General features: G+C 37.8%; 1 long non-coding RNA gene across 1 annotated transcript; it reads right to left on the reverse strand.

Annotated features, from left to right (window-relative positions):
- Positions 1-16618: 16618 nt before the first annotated feature.
- On the reverse strand, positions 16619-21227 carry LOC306804562. The gene is made up of 3 exons (XR_013774921.1): positions 20725-21227; positions 19758-19826; positions 16619-16711 (listed from the first exon to the last, which is right to left on the reverse strand). It is a non-coding gene; the product is annotated as an uncharacterized lncRNA (long non-coding RNA).
- Between the last annotated feature and the right edge of the window lie 302 nt (positions 21228-21529).

The raw sequence follows: 21529 nt of genomic DNA on the forward strand, positions 1-21529 counted from the left end.
TCTTCCTCAGGAGTTACATTCACAGTCTTCCTATTAAAAAGCAGAGAGACCAAGCACTTGTACCAAGTCATATTACATGATCAGTCATTCTGTTGGAAGGAGAATGTTTGGATGTACTCTGTCAATTCAACCCAATTCTCAAGTAATACTGCCCTTCCTTGCTATTAAGCCTCCCAGTTTATAATAAATGGAATTGGAATCCTCTGTCTTTTACCACAGCATTTCCCACTGATTTAATCAGTCTATTCATATTTCTTGCTGACCTGATTTTTCTCCCCTTTCACTTCTAAATCCTCTATTGACTTGAATTAATCTTGCAAAGTACAACTGGGAACTCATTGAGTTTTGAATGCAAGCTCTGGTAGCTCACAGAAGGCTTTCTCACACATCTATTTAAAAAAAAAAAAAAAAAAGGTTAAATGCTTAGTGAGAGAGGTAGCCAGGTGTAATTGAAAAAAAACATAGCTCAACACACACAAGTAGAGAATAAAAGTCATGGTTAAAGCAAATCTGCTCCTGAGAAACAGTTTCAATTCAAGTCAAAACTCATTTGGGTGAAAGAGTACAACTTTGCATAGGAAAAGCAACGACAGAATTGTTACTGAAATGAAGGCCCAGACAAGTTTCATGTGTACCATACTGAGGTCCTGCAATAAGCTCTCTTACTTCATCCTGTGCCACAGGCAAAATACAGACAATGCACTGCAAATATCAAAATCTGTAACTAGCTACACTTGAATAACATGAAGCTATTTAACAGGATCTGATCACAGGTTGATACTTTTGATCCCATCTTAAAAGTGGAGAATATTTACACAACAGCTACCTACCTGTACAAGCAAGGGCACTTCAGTATGATAGAAGCTCATGCTGTGCACCTGGTACAACCTCCCTAAATTAAAACTTTTTAGTTAAGAGTTTGTGAACAAAGGGCACTTCAAGCTGCTGCAGTTTCATGAGAAACACACATTTATCTCCTCAGCCTAATTGCCCCTTCTTAGCTGTACTAAACTGAGGAGACAAAGAGGCTGCAATTTCATGAGATAGACTGAACCTTTGTAATATAATAAATAAGAACACCAGAAACATAAATTCAAAAACTATTTTGTAATAGTCAGCCCATGTATACTGGGAAAGAAACATTCTTCTGCAGTGGAAAGTGTGAAAACAAATATCCAGTGATACCTAGAAAAATATGAAATTATTCATCACCTGTTTTTTTTTCTCAGTGTAACACGGTGTGGAGTAAAACAGTTCAGCCAAGTACAGTGGTTGCACTTGACATTTCTACTATTTTATAGATTTGAAAATTCTCTCAAAACTGGGAACAAGAAAGAGCATGATACTATAGCACTGAACAACACAACACAGATGTGATAGAAATCCCTACTTCAGTTTGCCTTTCATATCATTCTTTGGTTTTGGGGAATTGTTCCTGAGCTGTGGTCTGTGGATCACTGTTAGCCAGCTAAGTTGTGTCAGGGGCTCTGTAGAGCTGCATACTCAGTATTTGCAGCAAACAATTTGACAGAAGTGAATGTTTCCCTGAGAAATGTAGAGGGCTAATGTTGACCCATAATTACATGCTCAACACTCAACCCCTCCTCTCAGTTATAGGGAAATATTATCAGAAAGCACCATTGTCCATGTAAAGAACAAGGATTCAGGTTTCAGCTGGAATAGAAAGGTTTTAAATGGCCACAAGCTACACTTTCAACCAGGAGAAGGTACTCTTATCCAATTACAAGAAAAGTTCTTGTCCTTTCCTGTGATTAAACCATTTGCCTGCACTATTAATACCACCAGAGCAGTATTTTTTAGTCTAGAGAGGCAAAAGCCAGCACATGCAAAACAGAGCAGCCATTTGGCAGGGAAAACAGTGCAAGTTTAAAGGCACAGAAGTTGTCACTTAATAGCAGAATTGTTATTAACAGGTTTTTATCCCTTTTTTTTTTTTTTGCTAATTTTTATGTTCTTTGTGTTGTATTCCTGGTTTGTTGTGGTTTTAGGGTACTTTTTATTGGATTACTGAGAGCTTTATGACTTTCTGTCATGAAAAATACTACATAACTATTGTGCTAAGACAGAAACAAATGAAAAGACATTTTTCCTTAGGTGCTTAGGCATAAGGGAAAAGGTAAAGGAGAAAACCATTTCAGCAGGTTTCACAATTGCATTTAGCAAGTGTGATGAAGATACTTTAAAAGATGAATTTCATATCACAATAAAAGGTACAGAATCTTTTTGCCTATGTTGATAATTCTCCTCATTACTATACCATTACAGTAGCTGTTGATAGCACTCTTATGAAAGTAACAATTACAGAAACTGGTACATTAAATCTCATTTTCCTTCTTTATTCTAGTGCTTTGACCTTTGAAAGTTAGGGTAGATTCTTGGAGTGATTTTATGCAAGTTTATGTCCAGTATCTGCTGAAAGTATTTGCAAATTTAAAGGAAATATTTTCACCTTTAATTGCAACAGCAGAACTACTGTCTTATTACTATTCTTACCTACTTTAAAAGTGCCAAAGCTGCTGTGGGCAAATTGCCCCTTGGTAAAAAAACTGCACACAAAGTTGCTGAAAGAATCGTGCAGTACAGTATGGGCATTTAAAAATGAAATAAAACACATTATTCACAGATTCAGAGGATGAGCAATGAAAAAAATGAACTCTATCCCAGCCAAAACCAGAACAAGCAATGACAAGCATTTATTGGCTTTAAAGGTATTTGGGGCATTAACACTGCGATTTTTTTGGTTGTTTTTTGGGTTTTTTTTTACAAAACTATCTCATTTTTTAAAATGTCCTTGAGAGTTCCATGCCATTAGCTATCTGAGAAAATGAAATGCTCTTTTCCATCAATATGTGCACAAAATCCATATCAGATTTTCCTTTGAGAAGCTTATGCCAGTCAATATGGTTTCTGTATACCAGTGTTTTCCATATTATAACAAATTAAAATTAAATATCTGGTGAAGAGGACATGTGCATGTTTTTCTGACAAATAACTCTTTGCTGTGTATTATCACCATGTCTTCACCATGCTCAGGACACGGGAGCAAGTGGAACAAAGAGCAGAGGACAACAGAAGTAAGAAGAGGAGAATGAGTACATGTTTAAAAAGGATTTGAAAAGGCCTAAGAGCTCTTTGACACCCATAGCATGGCTTCCACCTCACAGGCAAAATATCCCTTACAGTCCAAATAAGCACTCTCCATATCCAGGGGTGCTCCCCTGCAGCTTGAAGAAGCCAAATCCTTTCCACAGTCTGAGCAAACCACAGCTCCTCTGGAAATGCTTCCCTCCAGCAGCATCTCTGTGGCCACAGCTTCTCTAAGTGTTCCAGCAATGCAAACACTGCAGACTGCCCAACATGCAGGACCAGCTCCTGGCTGCCTGCTCTGCTCTGCCCTTGAGACAAACACCACACTCAGGACCATCAGTCACTCTGTGCATCAGAGGAAAAACCTGGCTGAATCAACACAGTGTTAGGATCTAATCCTGCCAGAAGAGTGAAGAGAAATTTCTGGTCAAGCAGATTTGCCACACTGCATGTCTGTGATTAGTTTCAATTTAACCTGATGTAGTCTAAATAGAAGTGACAGCTAGAAAAAGCTGGAAACTGAACCTAAAAGTAAAGGGATGAACCACTGCTTGAACAGTGATCTTCCCTCTGTATTAAAGCAATTAATTTAATATTTGCATTGAATCACATCAATTACAGTTAACTGAAGGGGAGGATTCCTGTTTTCTGAAAATCCAAGATATAAATTATATCCTTCATTCTCCTATGCATTTATTACCTGAATTTTCAAGAACTCTTGGCTCTATAAAAGAGATACCATTCCTCCAATTTCTGGTTTTGCTTGAAATGTCTAACCTATTTGGTCCAGACTCCATTTGATTGTCAGTGAAAACAGCCTGAAAAGAATTAGAGATAATAAATTTATGCTAAGCCTTCAGGTGTTAATTCTTATTAATCAATTTGGCATGTATAAAGAAGTCTGTCCTAAGCCTGAGACCATGAAGATCTCAGGTCTCTCAGCTTTTCAACCATGATCACAATTTAATGCAGACTACATACACAGTACCAGGTAAAAATCAGATAGTTTAGTCCACTTAAAAGTAGCACAGAAATATATACTCAAGGATGCAGTTTCAGTATTACATTTGAGGTACTACAGCTGAACTATAACTCATCTGCAATTCCAAATGACTAAAATCACTTAGGGGCAGTTAGGTACAACATTCAGAGCCTGTACAAGAGTCCTGATCACTGCAGAGAGGGTACAAGAAAGGAGCACTTGCTGTTGTAATGATTATCTCTGGAGGCCATGCCTTTTGGACTGCACTGCTCCCATTCAGAGCATTTTGCCTGCCACTTGTGTTTCAAAGTGAAAACGGAGCTGCTGGAACACTGCAAAGAAGTCAGAAAAGAATCTGAGCTATTTCTCAGTTTTAGATCCCCATAAGCATTCAGATGTAATTCACTTTCATATGTTAAATTGGAAAGGGGAAGATTTGAAGTTTCAAAGGCCTATTTATCATCCTCTTAATCTGCCCTGCTTGTTTCCCATGCAGTGAAACTCTTCCTGTTATCTGCTCCTGTCTATTATCACATTCTCCAACTCCTCTCCAGTGTTTCTGACCTTCACCTGCTGCTTCTCTCATCCCAGGCTCCTCTGGGGGATGCCAGCTCTGCTCTAAAATGTAGCTACTTTTCTGTAAATTCTTTTTTTTTTTTTTTCTTAAAATCCACATCCACTGTGACATGTGGAAACAATGAAGTGACTGATGACAGGTCTGCCAAAGAGGATCTGGGAAATATGTGATAGTAGAAACAGCAAAATTTATTCTTCACTTATGAGTTTTTTTAGTGCATTTCTGCACTGTAAAATGCTACAGGATACAGGATGCTACTGGATGGAGCAGCTCTGAGGGACAGAGCTAATTAGCCCGAGCCCAGCACCAGGCCAGGAAGGTTAGAGAAGGAGCTTGGTGTGTCTTCATCAGAGTGTAGAATTTCATTAGCAGTTGAGCAAATGCAATTCCATTAATGTTAGCATGATGCTTATTTGTAGAGCTTTTTTTTTTTCTTAAGGTCTTAGGTGCAGGCAAACAAATGCTTCTTCTAGTAAAAACCCACCAATTTTGAACTGCTGTTGGAAAACAGGAAAAGGAATTCCTTGACATTTCTTGAAACACCTACAATGAAGCAATTATTCTCTTTTTATGGTGTTTTGACAATACAGAAATATGAATAATTATAAATTTAATTTTGAGAGGTCCCCCATCAGTGGAACAGAAAGCATGCCAAGCTGAGCTGCTCTGTTTGCTCACAGCTACTCCAGTGAGCTCTGAAATGCCATTCCCCACCTCGGGAGGCAGAGCAGAGAACTCAGTGTGCACACCAAGGCACCAGCTCACCCCATGGGAAGTGAGCAGGCACAGAACAAACCAGCTTTAGGGATAATGATCCGGGTGTGACCGACAACCAGCCCTGTCCCAGGGTCTCTCCCACGGGCTCCTGTGCCTGGTCAGCTCTGCAGCATCACAGCTATTTTTGAAAACATAGAACTCCTACACTAATGGGATTACTTGTAATGCTGTGTAGTGAAATCAAAACATGAATTTTGATTAAGTGCGTGTCCTGAATTTTTGTAGCTAGCCAGTGCCATAAACTGCATTTTTATGACATCCTCATCCTTGACATTTTGACTTCTATTTTTTCCAGGTGGGTTGCTTAATGACCAATTTCCAACATGCTCCCAGTGACTCAGGCATCGTTTCTGCACTAGTCTGATCACCCTGTCACAAGTTCTCACTCACACAGATCTCTACACCCACCTTCCATCTCAGGTTGGGGGCCATATCTTATTGGCTGAACAGCAGGAAAGCATTAGCAGTAATTACAGAAATGTTTTTCCTCTGCTCTAATTACAGTGACATCAGCATTCTATTAACCTTTAAATTACTGGTATTTTTCCAGAGAGAACTGTAATGAAAAGCAGTTAAGAAAAAGAGTTTCAGAGCAGAGAAAAGAAAGCAGAGGAGCTTTATGCTGGTGTCAGTGTAAAACCCTCCTGACAGTGCTCTGGTACAGATGGACACCACTGCCTCTCACAGGCCAGAGCTACAGCTGGTATATTTTGGAACAGCTTCACTGATCCTGGCAGCCTGGTATCTACAGAGCACAGTTTTTATTTCCCAGTCCTTAGACATCTTGGGAAAAGCCACCTGGAGATCAAAGTTTCAGCTTGCAGCTGAAAACAATGAGAAGTTACTATCTTGCATATGCTCCTAGATAGACAGAAAAAAGAATTTTTCTGGATTTACTTCAATAACAATATACATTAAAAGCTGAAGAAAATGAAAAAGAAATAATTTTCTTTCATTTCTGATAGTCCAATTTTATCTGTTATAACATTGATTTTATTTCCTTAATTTCTTTTGCAACTGGTCCCAAAATGGAAGTATCTTTTCAAGAGAAGCTAAGGAAAGAAAAGACTGGCAGGAAACCAATGTTTTTTGAGCAAGTCAAATGAAGTAACAGATATTTTTGTGTATTCTGAAAATTATGTTCAATATTATAGGGATGCTTAGTCAGAGGAAATGATCTTTTTGTCCCTTTAGTCTTTCCAAACACTTCATTCCTTTAAAGGAAGTGTGTGGAAATACTTCCCATGAGAATATGAATATTCTGGAAAAATAGGGACCATTTATGCAGCTACATATTTTTTGACTCAGTTGCTTCTGGCAGAGGTGCCCATTCCCCAAATACACCTCAGCATCCTGATACACAATGGCAAGCACTTCTACAGTGCTATAACACAAATTTGTGCTCACATCACACACACAGAAAGAACAGAGGAGAACCAGTAATGGAATAAAATAACCTTACTATCTCACACACAGCTAGAAGGAGCTCAATGCAGACAATTCTTTATGAAAACAAAATTGTTCTCTTCTTTCAATGACAAGAATTGCTTTTCTAGATGCAGTTCTTACTTCAGTATAGAACTCTGCTGTGTGCCCTTTGTAAATGTGCTTAGCTATTGCTTTCAAGCTGAAGCTTCTCTGGTTTTCACATTGATTTGTGGCTAACATATTTATGCACATATATTGTGAACTTCACACAATCCACTCCTGAAGAATAAGACCTGGATACAAGAGTTCTCACTCAGAGAATTGGGTTTTTTTATCAGAAGACAACCCTTATTTCCCTTTTTTTAGTGTCTTTCCAAAGAACTATTCCAGTGAATGCAAATACTTAGGAAAAAAAAATATTTTTTTAGAAATCTAATTTTCTAATTGAAGTGAAGTGAGTGGTATGACAAAAGATCTCAACTGAAACTCAAATCCTTGACCTGAGTCAGGCAGAGAAGGGACTTGAGCCAGATTTCTTCTCTTGCTGTGTGACAGATCCACCATGCCATAGATTATGCTGGATTGATTATCTCCCTCTGTGTTTGAAATTCCAGGCAGAATTTCAGGGACTCCTTCATTGGCCAAGAATGAAGGGGAAGTTTCTCAAAGGGGAAGTTTCAGCCTTTCCACAAAACAGTTCTGTCAAAACTGTTCTGAACAAAATATCATGACCAATGGACTTGTACCATTTCCTAAAACAGCCAAGAGGTTTCATTTTCAGAACTTTATACTCTTAGAAACCTTAATCTTACTTCATTTCCTTGAGGGTGAGAACAGTCAGCATGAATTTACCACAGGTCAGATGAAGATTAGAGAAAGCCAAAGGCAGAGAAGAGCATGTAACTGCAGCACAACCCTGATGGCTTTGGGAACGTGGTGTTTTCTGAGCCTTGGCAGGGGTGACTGACTCCAATACAGGAGCTCTTAAATCAGCACACACATTTATTGGAAATGCATCTGCAAAGAATTTTCTCCTAATGAAGCAAGTAAAAAGAACTGAAATTGCTTAGTATATGCCTTTAGAAAATCTTACTCATCTTAATATATTGGCATTGGTACAATTAATAGCCTGTTTGAATTTCCCTTACAGTTTCAATTACAAGAGGGTCATAATTCAGGCATAAAAATCTTACTCTAGGCTAAAACTTGTTATTATTTAGTGTCTGAACTTGTTTCATGCAGCTTTTCTGCACAACCCAGCTCACCCCCCATCCCCTAAGAGTAAGAGATGTCAGGTTCCTCAACATAACCTGCTGGTAAGGGGTCAACAAGCTCAGGTGTAAAATTTGCAAGAGTGTATTTTCAAAAGAAACAGCTGAGTCTGTCCAAGAGCAAATGGGGTAAGAGCTCAGGAATGGTTCTTCTGTCTAAATGTTTAAACACAATCAGAAAATGACCCTGTTCGGGGACAGGTCAAACAAATGAGCCAGAAAGAGAATGGAAACAGAACCATGTCTAAAAAAGAAGTGATGACATTGGGATTCTTTCCAGATTGGTCATTACTGTTCATTCTGGCTCAGGTCGTGACTGCAAACATCAAAACCAGACCTGTGCAGGATCAAACCACTTTGCCATGTTAATCTGATCCACAGCAGCCACAGATGCAAACTGCACTCCTGTTGAATTATCCAGAACAATGATGATACTTAGAAAGATTTTCTACCATGGTATGAAAACAGAGAATCTTAACTGCCAAATTATATTTTTGTGAGATGATGGTTTGCAGATGGAGCTCAAAATCCCAATTTACTACACCCTCAAATGCACTAAACATTTCCTTTTCCTTGAGGCATTACACGCTTTCTACACTCTCACTTTTACAACAATTTCTTGGAATGCTTTTGATAATCCTGAAATTTACAAGTCCATTCCTTGAACTCTCTCCTAATTTTTGAAAATTCTAAAGATTCAGAATTAAGACCTGCTTTTTAAAAAAAATATTTTCTCCAAAACACTGCCAGAATATCACCTTTAACTATTTTGCAATAAAATTGTATGACATTGATAAAGGTGACTTAATACATCACTTATCATACTATCTGCAAACCCGTAAAGATAATGACTTTTAAAAAGCAAATTTAAAAAATAAGGAGTAGTAGGGAATGGTCTCCATGCAGTAAAATGGATCTAGCAGTAAAGATCTCCAGTTTCTATTCCCAGCCTTGCCACTTACAGTATCACCATGAAAGTCACTTTCCTTCTCTGTTCCTGATCTCCCCTATTTGTAAAACATGAATATAAAGACTGACTTCACAGGAGCCTACATGGTTCACATAATCAAAATGCTTAACTGAAAAATATATATGAACCTTCCTTGAGGAAAAGAAAATACAAACTGCAGTTGATGTAATTTCCAGCTCGTTCTTCCCAAGACAAAAATTAACTGTCAATTATAATTTTTAAGAACTTTACCAAACTGTAAAGGCTATGACCCATGACATCATGCTAAAAGAGATTTCATGTGAAAATACAACTTTACAGGTGATCATTAATGAGCACTGGACAGGCACCCACCAAGGAAGTTGTGTTTATAGGAATCACTTGATCAGAAAATACAGAGTTCTTTTTCAATTTTATGTGCGTCATGTCAGAGCATGACAAGATTCCACCAATTCTTGTGCACTGATGCAGATTTCTCATAAAAAAGAAAATCTCCCAGGCTAAATCCACATATTTTAAGTCAGAGATTGGTTGAGTGTTTCATAGCCTTAAAAATAAACCTGTCTTTTAGGGTCTTTAAAAAATCTCTTCTCTTGCATGAGAGACAATATCTTCTCATTTGTACTATTTTGTTTTTCAGTGAGATCACTGAGCCTGGATTCCAGCTTCCTGTGGTATGGATGATCATCTTCAACCCGTAGTTCCCATGAGAACACTTCCTCATTTGCTCTAGACTGACATTCAAATTTTGAAGAAATAACGAACATTTAAAATATACAAAATAAAATAAACACTGCAACTTGTTTGGGATTGTTTCAGATGTTTGGTAGTTTGTATCTGGATAAGAGTTGGGAGGCATATCTCTGATAGTCAGGGGAGAGAAAAAACCCAACTGAACTAGAAAGGTTTATAAATTCTCAGATGAAATGATATATTTTTAATTCACAGGCATCTCTCTACAGCTCAGAAGCTTTCCTCTACTGTGACAGATTGGAAAACTCCAGTACAATTTGTCTTCTTGAGCTGTCCCTGAAAGAAGATTCTGGGGGAAGCTTTTCAAGTGCAGAAACATGTGCTGTGTTCTTTGCTTTTAGCTTATATCCAAGCCACTGAACTGAGAACATTTTATGTTCTGTCAGTTTTAATGTTTGTTAGTCTACTTCCATAATTGCGTCACTTGTGGGATTCTGTAAGAGCAAAGACTGGGGTTTGTAAAAATGTGAGGTGTGAATGCAACACAGGAATTCACAGAGAGCTTTGTATTAACAAAATTCCCAAACAGAAGATGTGTAAACTTTCTGGTTCTCCTGGACAGATTTGTCAACTCAGGCTTTGCCCTGTATCTCATGTGGAAACTGGAACCAGTTCCTTATTCCAGAGCAGTGAATTCTGCCTGCTATTCAATATCAAGGCACACTTTTTCATTATTATGGCACAAGTTCCTTGATTCTCTTGGTCAAATACTTTTTTATTTGCCAAAATACTGAAGAGAATCCAAGTTATTTGTGATTTTGAGTTACATTTTGTCTGGGTAAGTGTCAAAAATGAAAGGTAATGAAAGAAGTCAATGCATTTTAGAAAAAAATATTCTTCGTCTAGGTTATATAATTAATTCATTTGGGTTTTTCATTAGGACACATTTTAGGAGTCACTTTAATGTAAAAGAAAAAAGTAGAAAATATTTAACTCAATTTGATTTTAGAAAAAAAAGGTGAAACATTTCTATGGTAGATCAAGTTAGTGGCTCATCTGAGATTTACTCAGCTGTTTGGGAGGCAGTTTTCTTGGAAGATGGGGTATTTCTGTGCCAGTTGTTCAAAAATTCAGGCAACAATGCATCATCTCGTGCTGAATTTTTTGATAGCCAGTCCACTGGTCCTGCAATGCTGAAGTTCTCTTCTCATGGTCACGTACCACTTGCTTATCAGTGTTGCTGGAATAAGATTGCAGCTCTGCTGGTCAGCCAGAACCCAGCTTGTTACTGGTCTTACAGCAAGGTGGCAAAATAACATCCAGGATGTTATTTTCTCCATAAGAAGTTTTCTTTTGAGAATCTTGTCACACAGCTTGTGTTTCCTGGTAGCCTCTGTGGGTACTTGCATGTGCTTCAGTTTCCATTTTCTTTAGGGAACAAAAACTGGGATATTTCCTCTGCCCACAAAACACTCAGCAATATTTTGAGCTCAGTGTTTTAGTTCCTGCTTTTTGTGTGTTTTCTCTGCCTTAAGAGGCAATGTCTGCTCTCTCAGACAGTCCCTGCCTGCTCTGCTTCCCTGTACCCTTACCCTGAACTTTTGTAATTGTTGTGCATTAATGGCTATTAAGGTTTTGAACCTTTTTGCTCTAAAGCCTTTTTCTGTCTCAAGTCACAGTTCTCACCAAACACTAAATACTTATTCCAGAATTTCAGGCATTGTTCCTATAACAGTGTCAATCATTTTATATCCTTGCTTCACAATGGGAAAGCACAGAAATAGAAGAGCAAGAAAAATGAAAAACAATTTTATCTTCATTTTTCTTCATCACCATTTTCTGTAGGTGTTGCAGTTTTGCCTTGTTAATTGCATTTCCTGCCATGTAGTGGATGCCATAAATCTGCTCAGTGGCATCAAATTTCATCTTGGGAAAGCTGAACAGTAACAGCTCGAGCTTTACAATCAAATTGTTCTTTATCTGCTGCTTACAGAAATCCCACAACTATGGCAAATGCCTGAGCAGTGCATTTAGATTTGTACTGTCTGGTCTACACTCTTCTGTCTTTCAACTTGTATTCCTCATCTAAGTGCCATCCAATTTATTACTTGCATGAAAGACTCTTCACAGCACAGGAATTGAAAAGGCTTCAAATGCTGCAGGTTTTCAGCCATAATTGCTGCTCAACTTCAGCCTTATCTTCATGGGTAGCATTAACACCATGGTAATTTCTTTCTTTCAGGTGAGGCAGCACAGTCAGCAATAGTTACAAACAGGGCCTGCACTTGTAAAGTTGTTTGAGACTCAAAAGAGCTAATTAAAGCTTTTAACCAGCATGCCATACTCTATAACTGCAACTCTGCTATGAATAAAATGTTGTAAGGTCAGGAGCACGAGATTTTCTTTTTCAGCATTGTCTCTAACTGCTCCCAGGACACATTCTGCAGTTTTGTACTATGAAGCCCTGGGCTCGAGTCCTCAAGAGGTTTCCCTTATCTGGACAAATGAGTTTGCACAAATTCACTCTCTTCTTGTATTGTTCTGAAAGCCCTGCTGTGTATCTGCATTTTATTATCCAGTGTGTAGAGAGAATAACAAGTAATATTGACCACTCAATAACTAATTCTCTGATAAAGAGGCCAGCTGAATGGAAAACAGCTTTCCATTTATTTTAAAGAAAAGTATTGATAAATTTATCTTTTTAAATAAAACAGAAACACAATACCACCATCCATGTTTCTCACAAGTAAATATGTTTGCCACTGATGAGGAGCTCTCATGAACCAGTTTTTTAAGCACCTCTTGTGATTGTTCATTTAGGTAGAATAGAGCCAAATTCCCAAGCTTCGGTAAAAACATTTGAGACAAGGTGTACACAGTTAAGAGATAAGAGCTATCCACCTCCTTGCACATGAGCAGCCAAGGAACTAGAAGCAAGTGGAGGTGATATTAACTGAGAACAACAGTTGGAATTTTTCCTCTCTGTTTTGGGTTCTGAGTTAGCCTGTAACTCCAAGGAATTAGCATTTGTGAAAGGTCCTCCTTGCACAAAATTTTTTGAGATAAAAACTAAAAAATCAATCTCAGCAATGGTTGACTAAGCTTTGTCAACAAAGGCTGCTCAAAGCACTAAAACTAAATCACTCTCCATGCAGATGTTATGGAATTCAGACTCCTTCCTAAAGAAGTAGACAAAAAATTAGAACTGATTTCTAAAACAACAGAAAACCAAAGCTGCAAATCAAAAGTATTTCAAAGGCACTTTGATTAACTGGACTACAGTTATGTATTGTATTAATTGATCTCTGTTTCTTTCTTGCCAAGTATTGTTTCTTGTCTCCAGAATAAATTGTCCATATACTGGAGTATTAAAATTGCTATGAGGAAGAGAAAACTCAGAGAAAAGCCTCAAGGTATTCCATGAGATCATGGCTTCCCGTAAATCTCTTCATTTTGAGGAGATGCTGCTGCCATCTTCTCTGATCTTAAAACTTGCAGGGTCAAACAGGTGGTTTAGATGACAAATCTGATCCTTGTGTTCTTAGAAGACATTTTTTAGAGTTGAAACCATGATTGTCAATGACTCTGAGATAACACACTTTGAGTTCTGTTGGCACTTACAGAGTGTTCAAGGTAGTTATTCAGGATGATAATATTTTTTCTTCCTTTTTAATTATCTACCTTATATGCCTATGTAAACACCTTGAAATACTAAAATTCAAAGGACAGGCCAGTTTTTGAGTATTGAGCAACTGAAATGCAAAATATCTGTTTGGATTTGTACCTATCTGGTCTTTTTCACCAAGACTCACTAGGGAGCTATTATTTATGTCTTCTGAATTTAAACACAATATCTTGCCATTGTTCCATAGTGAATTCCTGCTTTTTGGATATGACCATTACTGAGTCACCTTCTGTACCACTATGAATAATTCTGTTGAATTTAATAGAGATACTCAGGCATAAAACAGCCATGTTAAAATACCTGATTCTAAATATCAAGTATTTAATTTTAAGTATTCAAAGTATAAAACAATAAAGAATTGAGAGAGATTAGGCACCTGAATTTTGGGTTACAAGAAAGTTGTTTAATATATGCTTGGGAAAACTATGGCAAATAATTTTTAAATTAAGAGATACAGAACCAAGCCACATGTAAATATGAAAATATCACATCTTTCCAAATCAATGGTGTCAATAAACTTTTTCTTTCTTTAAATGAAGCTACTTTCACCTTTTGATATAAGTGGAATTTTGACCTAAGCATAATGTGCACAGGAGTTTGCTGCATAATATTCATTGCTAATTAGCATTTGTGTTATGTAAATTTGGTAAAGCAGTTGAAAGCTGAAATCTCAAATGAAGTGTGCATCCAATTACAGTATTGCAAAATGATTCTAACACTGTTTTACCACTACACAATCTGACTCAGAAGACCCCTGCCTTAATCCACCTCTTCCTGACCAGCAGTTTTAAGCTGCTGAAGATTCTCCAGCAGATCTCCATCAGTGAGTAATACACTTGTCATACCACATTATTCATCTGAGATTTTGCTCTAGGAATAGGATACTTCCATGCTGGTCTCTTAAATCCCAGAGCAAGGGGAAGTTATTCATCTTATGAATCATAATATGTCTAGAGACACTAAATGCTTGCCAGCAAGGAGAAATGAACTGTATGGAAACATCAACAGTGCAAAATCTTTGCTAAGGAGAACTACAGCACTTACAGCACACATTGATAGGCAAAAAGGTGTTAAGTCAGGTAGATTCCAAAAAGAATAAAAAATAAGTAAGAAATACCTGTATTGACTTAAAATGAAAAGCTTGGCTTCATCCAAATTTCAAATATCTGTCATAATTCTGTTAGAAATTACCATGGGGCCGTTCTGCGCTGCCAGCTTGGTATTTAGCATTTGCATTGGGATTCTTCCAATGATCCAGAAAGTTGTTTGGTGTTTTTTCCTGGTATTCAGAATATGCCATTTGTCCTTACATGTATTCACAAGGAATGGGGAATCTCTTATGCAAATCTCCAATATTCCTTTTCAGTAAATTTCAGGAATCATTCTGCTTAGGAGGTTTGACTACAAAAACTCACACTTATTGCACAGATTATTTTGACAACTGAAGGTATTGTTATATACATATACATATACATATGCATCTAATATTGTTTATTATCTATTGTACATGGTTCAACACACTTTAACTTAGAGGATGTTCACAGTCTTATACTTTAACTATATAAATTTTAGTAAAACCATATGACCAGATTAATTATAGATAGTAGTGGTGAATAAAGCTGTGTAAATTACAACTTTTGTGGAGATGGTGAAATTGAAAAACTAATAAAAACAGCCAGTATAAAGCTTTCATTGCCCAGAAAAAATTATAAAAAACAATTTATGGTCAAACAAAAATGCTGTTTGATACACAGTAAAAGCATGTTTCATTAGGGATTAATTAACTTCCTGAATTAACAGAGGCCAAACCATGGGTAAAACATGAAGACATGAGATTTAAATTTAATATTTCTTCCCCAATCCATTTTTTCCCCAGTGTATGATTTACTACCCAAAAAATTGCACAATAGGGAAAAAAAAAGAATTAGAAAATACAGGATGTTTTGGTGGAATATGCAGAACTGAACAAAATAGGCAATTTCTTGTGTAACTCATAAATCCATGGGTAAATTATTGTGCAACAATCAGTGAATATCCAATTGCCTGTTATGCATATTTGGCAGGTCTAAAAGCAGGCATTTACTGGAATTATAATGCAGCTTTATTTTAGTCATTTTTAAAAGTTATGTTACTAGTGCTCCATGCTAAAAAAGTTTGGTTTACAAAGTATGGCAGAAGAGCTCAGTCCTATAAAGTACTACATTAGAAGGAATATGGGAGCTTTTACCATGCATGGAGACAATTAAACCAAGTCCTGTCAGGAAACTCAAGAGAATTTGGGGATATTAATATTGAAATGTACTCCTGTGAGCAGCATAATTTAGGATCTTGTTTATCAGCTGGGAAGCAGGAGGCTGTTTCAAGAGGCAACACCACACAATCTCACAACCAAAAAGGGTAATAAAGTTCAAAACAAGTTAATTTTCTGACAGAACTGAACTGAGGTGTGGTTTTTTCTCTAAATGTGCCTTAACAGCTTGATCTTCATTCAGTGAAGAATCTGTGGATTCCTCTGAGAGTCTGTTCATAGACTGTCTGAGCCAATGGAATTGTGTTAAGATGCTGGGCATATTTTCACTTATAAATAATAGTGTTTGGGCTTTCAGAAAATTCAGAACTTCATGTTTGTTCTACCCTCTATGAAAGTTACTTTTAAAGACATTTTAAAAGCTACTTGGTATTGAAATGAGGAAAAGATGCATTTGAGCCAAAATGCATTTGGCTTCATTATCAAATTCATGAGCATAAACCACAAAGCAACATTTGCTCTTTATTTCTGCTTTCTGGTACAAAAAGAAGTTTCCACTCTCTGAAGTCTGTAGAAGGGAAGCCCCTTTGTGTTTCAGTGCTGTTTGGAGAGCAGAAGGAAGTAGAGAAGGATAAATCTGGCATAACATTTAAAACCACAGGGTTTGATTTTACTTTTTTTTTTTTTTTTTTTAAGAGAGGAATGTTTATTTGAAAAGAACTTTAAAGAGGTTTTCTCATCCTTTAGCACGATCTCAAAATAATCTATTATTTTTACAAAGAAATTTTTTTTTTAATTATCTTTCCTTGAAGAAACTGTTATTAAAAATGTTACCACATCCAGTTGTGGCTATCAAGTTTGTGACTTACTGAGCAGATCAAATAATACCCACTTGTGATCCTCAGTGACCCAGCAGTGGTAGTGAAGGGAGAGTAAAGGAGAAAAACCCTGGGACACTGAACATGGTTACACAGCCATCATGGTTATGGAGTTCTGGAAAATAAGCAGGAAGAAAAATTAAGTACAAAATCAGAAGGGCTTGTTGGGGTGCATATGAGTTTTGTTTTTTTACAAGCAACTGGTGATATCACACCAGAAAATACTGAGGAGGAATAAAATAAAGGTGGTCAGTGATTTGCAGCTCATCATTCTGCAGAAAAATTATTGTCATGCAGTGCTGCAACCAGTTTCCAGAAATTTTCTGCCATTATGAGTTAAAGAAATATCCTCAGGAAGATAGGATACTTGCTTTGAAGTCCTTACTCTCTATTTTAAGGCATAACAGTGAGCAGTGCAAACACAGAAACTGATGGAAAGGAATATGACAACACAAAGCAAATTCTCTTTAATAATTCTTTTTTAACGCTAATAACATATAAGCACTTCTTGAAATAAAACGTATTGAAAAACTGACTGAAACTATTTGGGAAACATCTGCCTGTCTAGTAAAAGTCAGAAAACTGAAATGTTTTCACATTTTGCATGAAAATCCTTTCAGAGTTTATTTATTTGTTTTAATGGAAGAAGAAAGGGAAGCTCACAGCCAGCAGCTGCTGAGCTCAGGCAAAGTTTGGAAGTCCCAAGTTCAAGCCTCTATTAAAACTGGTGTTTGTTTATATAAAATAAAAGCAGAGAAGTCTTGGTGGTTACAGTAGCTTGGTGTTCTTTATGTGCTGTGAAAGATAGATCAAAACTCACACTGAATCAGGAAAAACAGATTTGGCTGTGACTCACCCCCACTGCCAGGCTCTGTGCTACAGCCACTGGAAGAACATTTCACTCCTCCTGTGTCACCCTCCTCTCTCAGGAAAAACTGCATCTTTGCTAAAACCTTCCTACTAAAACCAGCTTATATTTCACAGTGGAGTGCTGGCTTCAAAACATTGACCTTTTCAAGTGAAGACCCATTCTGTTGAAACATTTCTGAGTAATTTCAGGGCCTTATCACCACCTTTTAGGAAATTAGTTGCTTGGTGTGGCTTAACTATTTTATTTTCTTTTTCAGAGAGGAAATCCAGGAAAATATAAAAAAGAATTTAAGGTGGAAAAGTCACTCTAAATTGAGTAATATCTTAATGCCCTGGAACTTTAAATTCCAAAGAGCAATTTAAATTCTGAAGCCCCTATATTATAAAAAGACAAAAAACTCTCCTGCTGAAATTTTTCACTCCTTTAAAACTGCCTATATAATAGTGATTTATATCAGCTAGATCTGCCTTTGCATTTACTTAATGCAAAGTCACCCATACATCTTGGCAGCACATTTGCAGTGTTGTCTGCTGGCTCTGTTAAAAATAGGGTAGAATGAAATAAGATGCTACAGATTTATCAGGATTCCTCCAGAAAGTGCTCACATTTGGACAAGACAGGAGAAGAAAACAGAAAGCATGTAATACTTGCCTTCTCCTAGGCTGTTTGTCATAGATTTTTCTAGAATATGTTAATAAAATAATTACACTGATTAAGAAAATAGATTAAATTAATATTCTTGCCTTTAATTTATTTCAGAAATGTTATTTTAGTGACATAATCCTGTTGTGGATCTTGAAAACTTATTGCAGCAATGTGCTTACATGCATGTATATAAATGGCTCCTTTCAGCAGAAATATCTCAGAGATTTATAATGAATCTGTAATTAGGATATATAATTTCACCATTGAAATGTGACTACTTACTGGGTAGAGAATGGCTTCCACTCACAACTGCATTTAGCAAATCATTCCAATTCATGTTTACATATGCAAGTACTTCCCTTCAATCTGTGGGAGTAATACTAAAAACAATCTATTTACAGGCCCTGAGAGTTAACATCACCATGTGCAGCAGCTGAATTCAGCTCACCTCATACCATAAAACAAGGGGGAAGAAATCTCATCAACAATCTAGAATAAATTATCTATTTCACACAGAAGCACAGGAAGTATGATATTTAACATTACAGAAGAGAGAATTTAAATTTTGAAAGGTTTATCTAAGGTGAAAGTCCCAACAGCCTGAAACTTGATCACACTCTATTGCATGCCCAGACCAGAGCACTTAAAATCTCCATATACTAATCCTTTTATAGTTATCTGTTAATATGCCTTCTTAATCTTTCTAGAAGCATTCTTAAGTAAAATTATTTTAGAGGTCTTTCACATTAAACACAGAAATGTGTGCAGTGAGAGCTTTTTCATAGTGAAAGAAGGGATGAGCAGTCTAAATAGAGGAGTCAGTAGTGCTGGCTGTGTGTACAATTAAAAACAACTACAACAGCCACTGTGCTTTCTTCAGGTATATTTCTTTAGAAATATAGTTTCCCAGGCTATAATTTGGAAATTAAATACACTTAGTATTGGGTTTTATTTAGCAAAATAAGCTAGCACAGCCTCTTTCTGTGAATATTTTTGAAAAGTATAAATACCACCAAGGTCCTGCCAGAAAATGGTGCATATTGTAAGAGTATATTTCTGTGAGTCCTCCTGCCTGGTCTGAGGAAATCTGATCCAGGGCATTCACTCTGGAGCCAGGAAAGTTCTGTCCTCCATCTGGTCTCTGCCAAAATCTTTGTTCTGGAAGTGTGTTTAATCACTTCACCCTGCCTTGACTTTCTCTACCATTTCTGTCACAATTAGATTACAAACTCTGTGTTTGGTAAAACATTTGGCAGGAATGATCACTTATCTCAGTGGACCCACTAAGTGCTGCCAAAATGCAAATCACACCAATGCCTCCTGATGTGAGAGAATTTCACCTTAACATTTCACAACAGGCCAACACTATGTGGGGCACTTTAATTTAGCACTGAAAGGGTACAAAAATGGGAATCTGAGGGGGAATAGCAGGAAACAGGACTAAGCAAGAGATGAAAAGTACAGGAAAATAAGTTAAGCTTCTGCTAAAACTGGAGATCCCAGATCTGGAAGGTGGTAGTTGCTGCTCTTGGCCACCATTTACACACCCTGCCATGGCATGTGCCCACACCCCCCACAATATCCTATATCTGAGAGTGAGCAAAAGAACTTTTCAGCCCAAGGGATGCATGAGCTGAAATCTCACCTTTTGACTGCTAGCAAATATGCATGTTTTCCACAACTTCTGTTAATGATTCATCTTTGCAGACTTTCTCTAGAGTGGGATTTAAGGGAGATGATGGTTACTAGATACAAAGATTCACTTGACTCACTGATTTTCTTATGTGCCAAGTTACTCTATTTAAATCCTAAGATTCCCACTGCAGACTCTTCAGTTATAACTAGGAATGTACCTCAGATTTTCAGTAAGTGACTGAATTCTGCCCTGTGAAAAATGGTCATCTCTCACTTCCCAATTGCAACAGTGTCTCCAACCACTCAACTGTTCAGCTCACAAGACCAAACATCCTGGTACTCTGCGTTCTGTTTGTGCTTCTCACAAATGGCAAATGTTTTCTGTGTTTTCTTCTAAGTAGTGGGCCACATAAAAGCAGCCTGGTCCCTCTGCAAGAATCCTGCTCACTAAATGGAGCAAGCAGTGGCTGTGGATGTAAAGTTATTTCCTACAAGGGCTGGTGTGAAAAAGACTCCAAACAAACAAAAACTGCTGAGACATCTGAAAATACAGCGCAGTGCTGAACAGTTTCATGAAACAGCTCTGAGAGAACAGTACTACCAAAGGCAGCACGGCCCTGGCTGTGCAGTTTTTCTCTGCAGGATGAATTATCCAGGGCTCTGAGCCTCACTAATGCAGTTGTATCGATTTTGAGACCTTGCTAGGCTGGGTATCCTTACACAGCACAATGCTGTGTGTGTATTCTTAGTGCTCATTCTCAAGAGAAGCAATTAAGGTGTCACTGGGTCTTAATTGTCTCCACAGAGGATGTTTTCTTTAAAGCCATGTTTGTTTGAAAAACAAAGCAAAACATATTGCTTAAGTTTTATTTTCAGAACCTCCACGGGGAATTTCGCAGTACTGTGCATGTAATTTACAAATTATCACTACAAATTATTTTTAGAGGCAACTAGTTCAGCTATGTAGTGAAATTCACCTGCTTCAAAAGGAAACAGATCTGACCAACAGATCTGCTGGGTGGTGAACATGTTTGGAAGGAGCAGAAGAGTCCTGGTCAGGGGCTGTGGGCTGAAGATATTGAAGCCCATGACTGTGCCAGCCAGGAGCAGATCTGTGGGCAGGGTGAGAAGCTGAGAGCCCAACACCAGCCCTGTATGTGGGGGAGCAGTGACTCAGGACTGGTTCTTCTCCAGCCCCATTACTGGGGAGCAGATGGAGCTTGTGCATGCCAATTCCAGGCCAATTTCAGATCAATTTCAGGTCAACATCATCTGAAAAACAAAACAAAATTTAAAAGTAAATAAGGAGTCCTCAGAGGAGCCCTGCTGACCCCTTTGAGCAGAGGTCCAGAGGAGGGCAATGAGGATAATTGGGGACAGGAACATTTCTCTTACAGGGAAAGGCTGAGGGAGCTGAACCTGTTAAGCCTTGAGAATAGAGAACTGAGAGGGAACTCATTAATGTGTATAAATATCTAAAGGGGGTGCCAAGAAGATGACACCTGGGTCTTCTTGGTGGTGCCAAGCACCAGAAGCACAGAATGGCTTGGGTTAGGTGACCTCGATGACCTGTTCTACCTGTTCCAGCCCTGCCATGGGCAGGGACAGCTCCCTCAGCGCCAGGCTGCTCCAGGCCCTGTCCAGCCTGGCCTCGGCCACTGCAGGGATGGGGCAGCCACAGCTGGGATGGGCACCCTGTGCCAGGCCTCACCACCTTCAAAATAGGTTTTTTTTTTTTTTTTTTTTTTTTGTAATATGTGATCTGAACCTACTCTTTCTGTC

This window comes from Erithacus rubecula (assembly GCF_903797595.1).
Source record: "Erithacus rubecula genome assembly, chromosome: 8".
Classification (NCBI taxonomy): Eukaryota; Metazoa; Chordata; class Aves; order Passeriformes; family Muscicapidae; genus Erithacus; species Erithacus rubecula.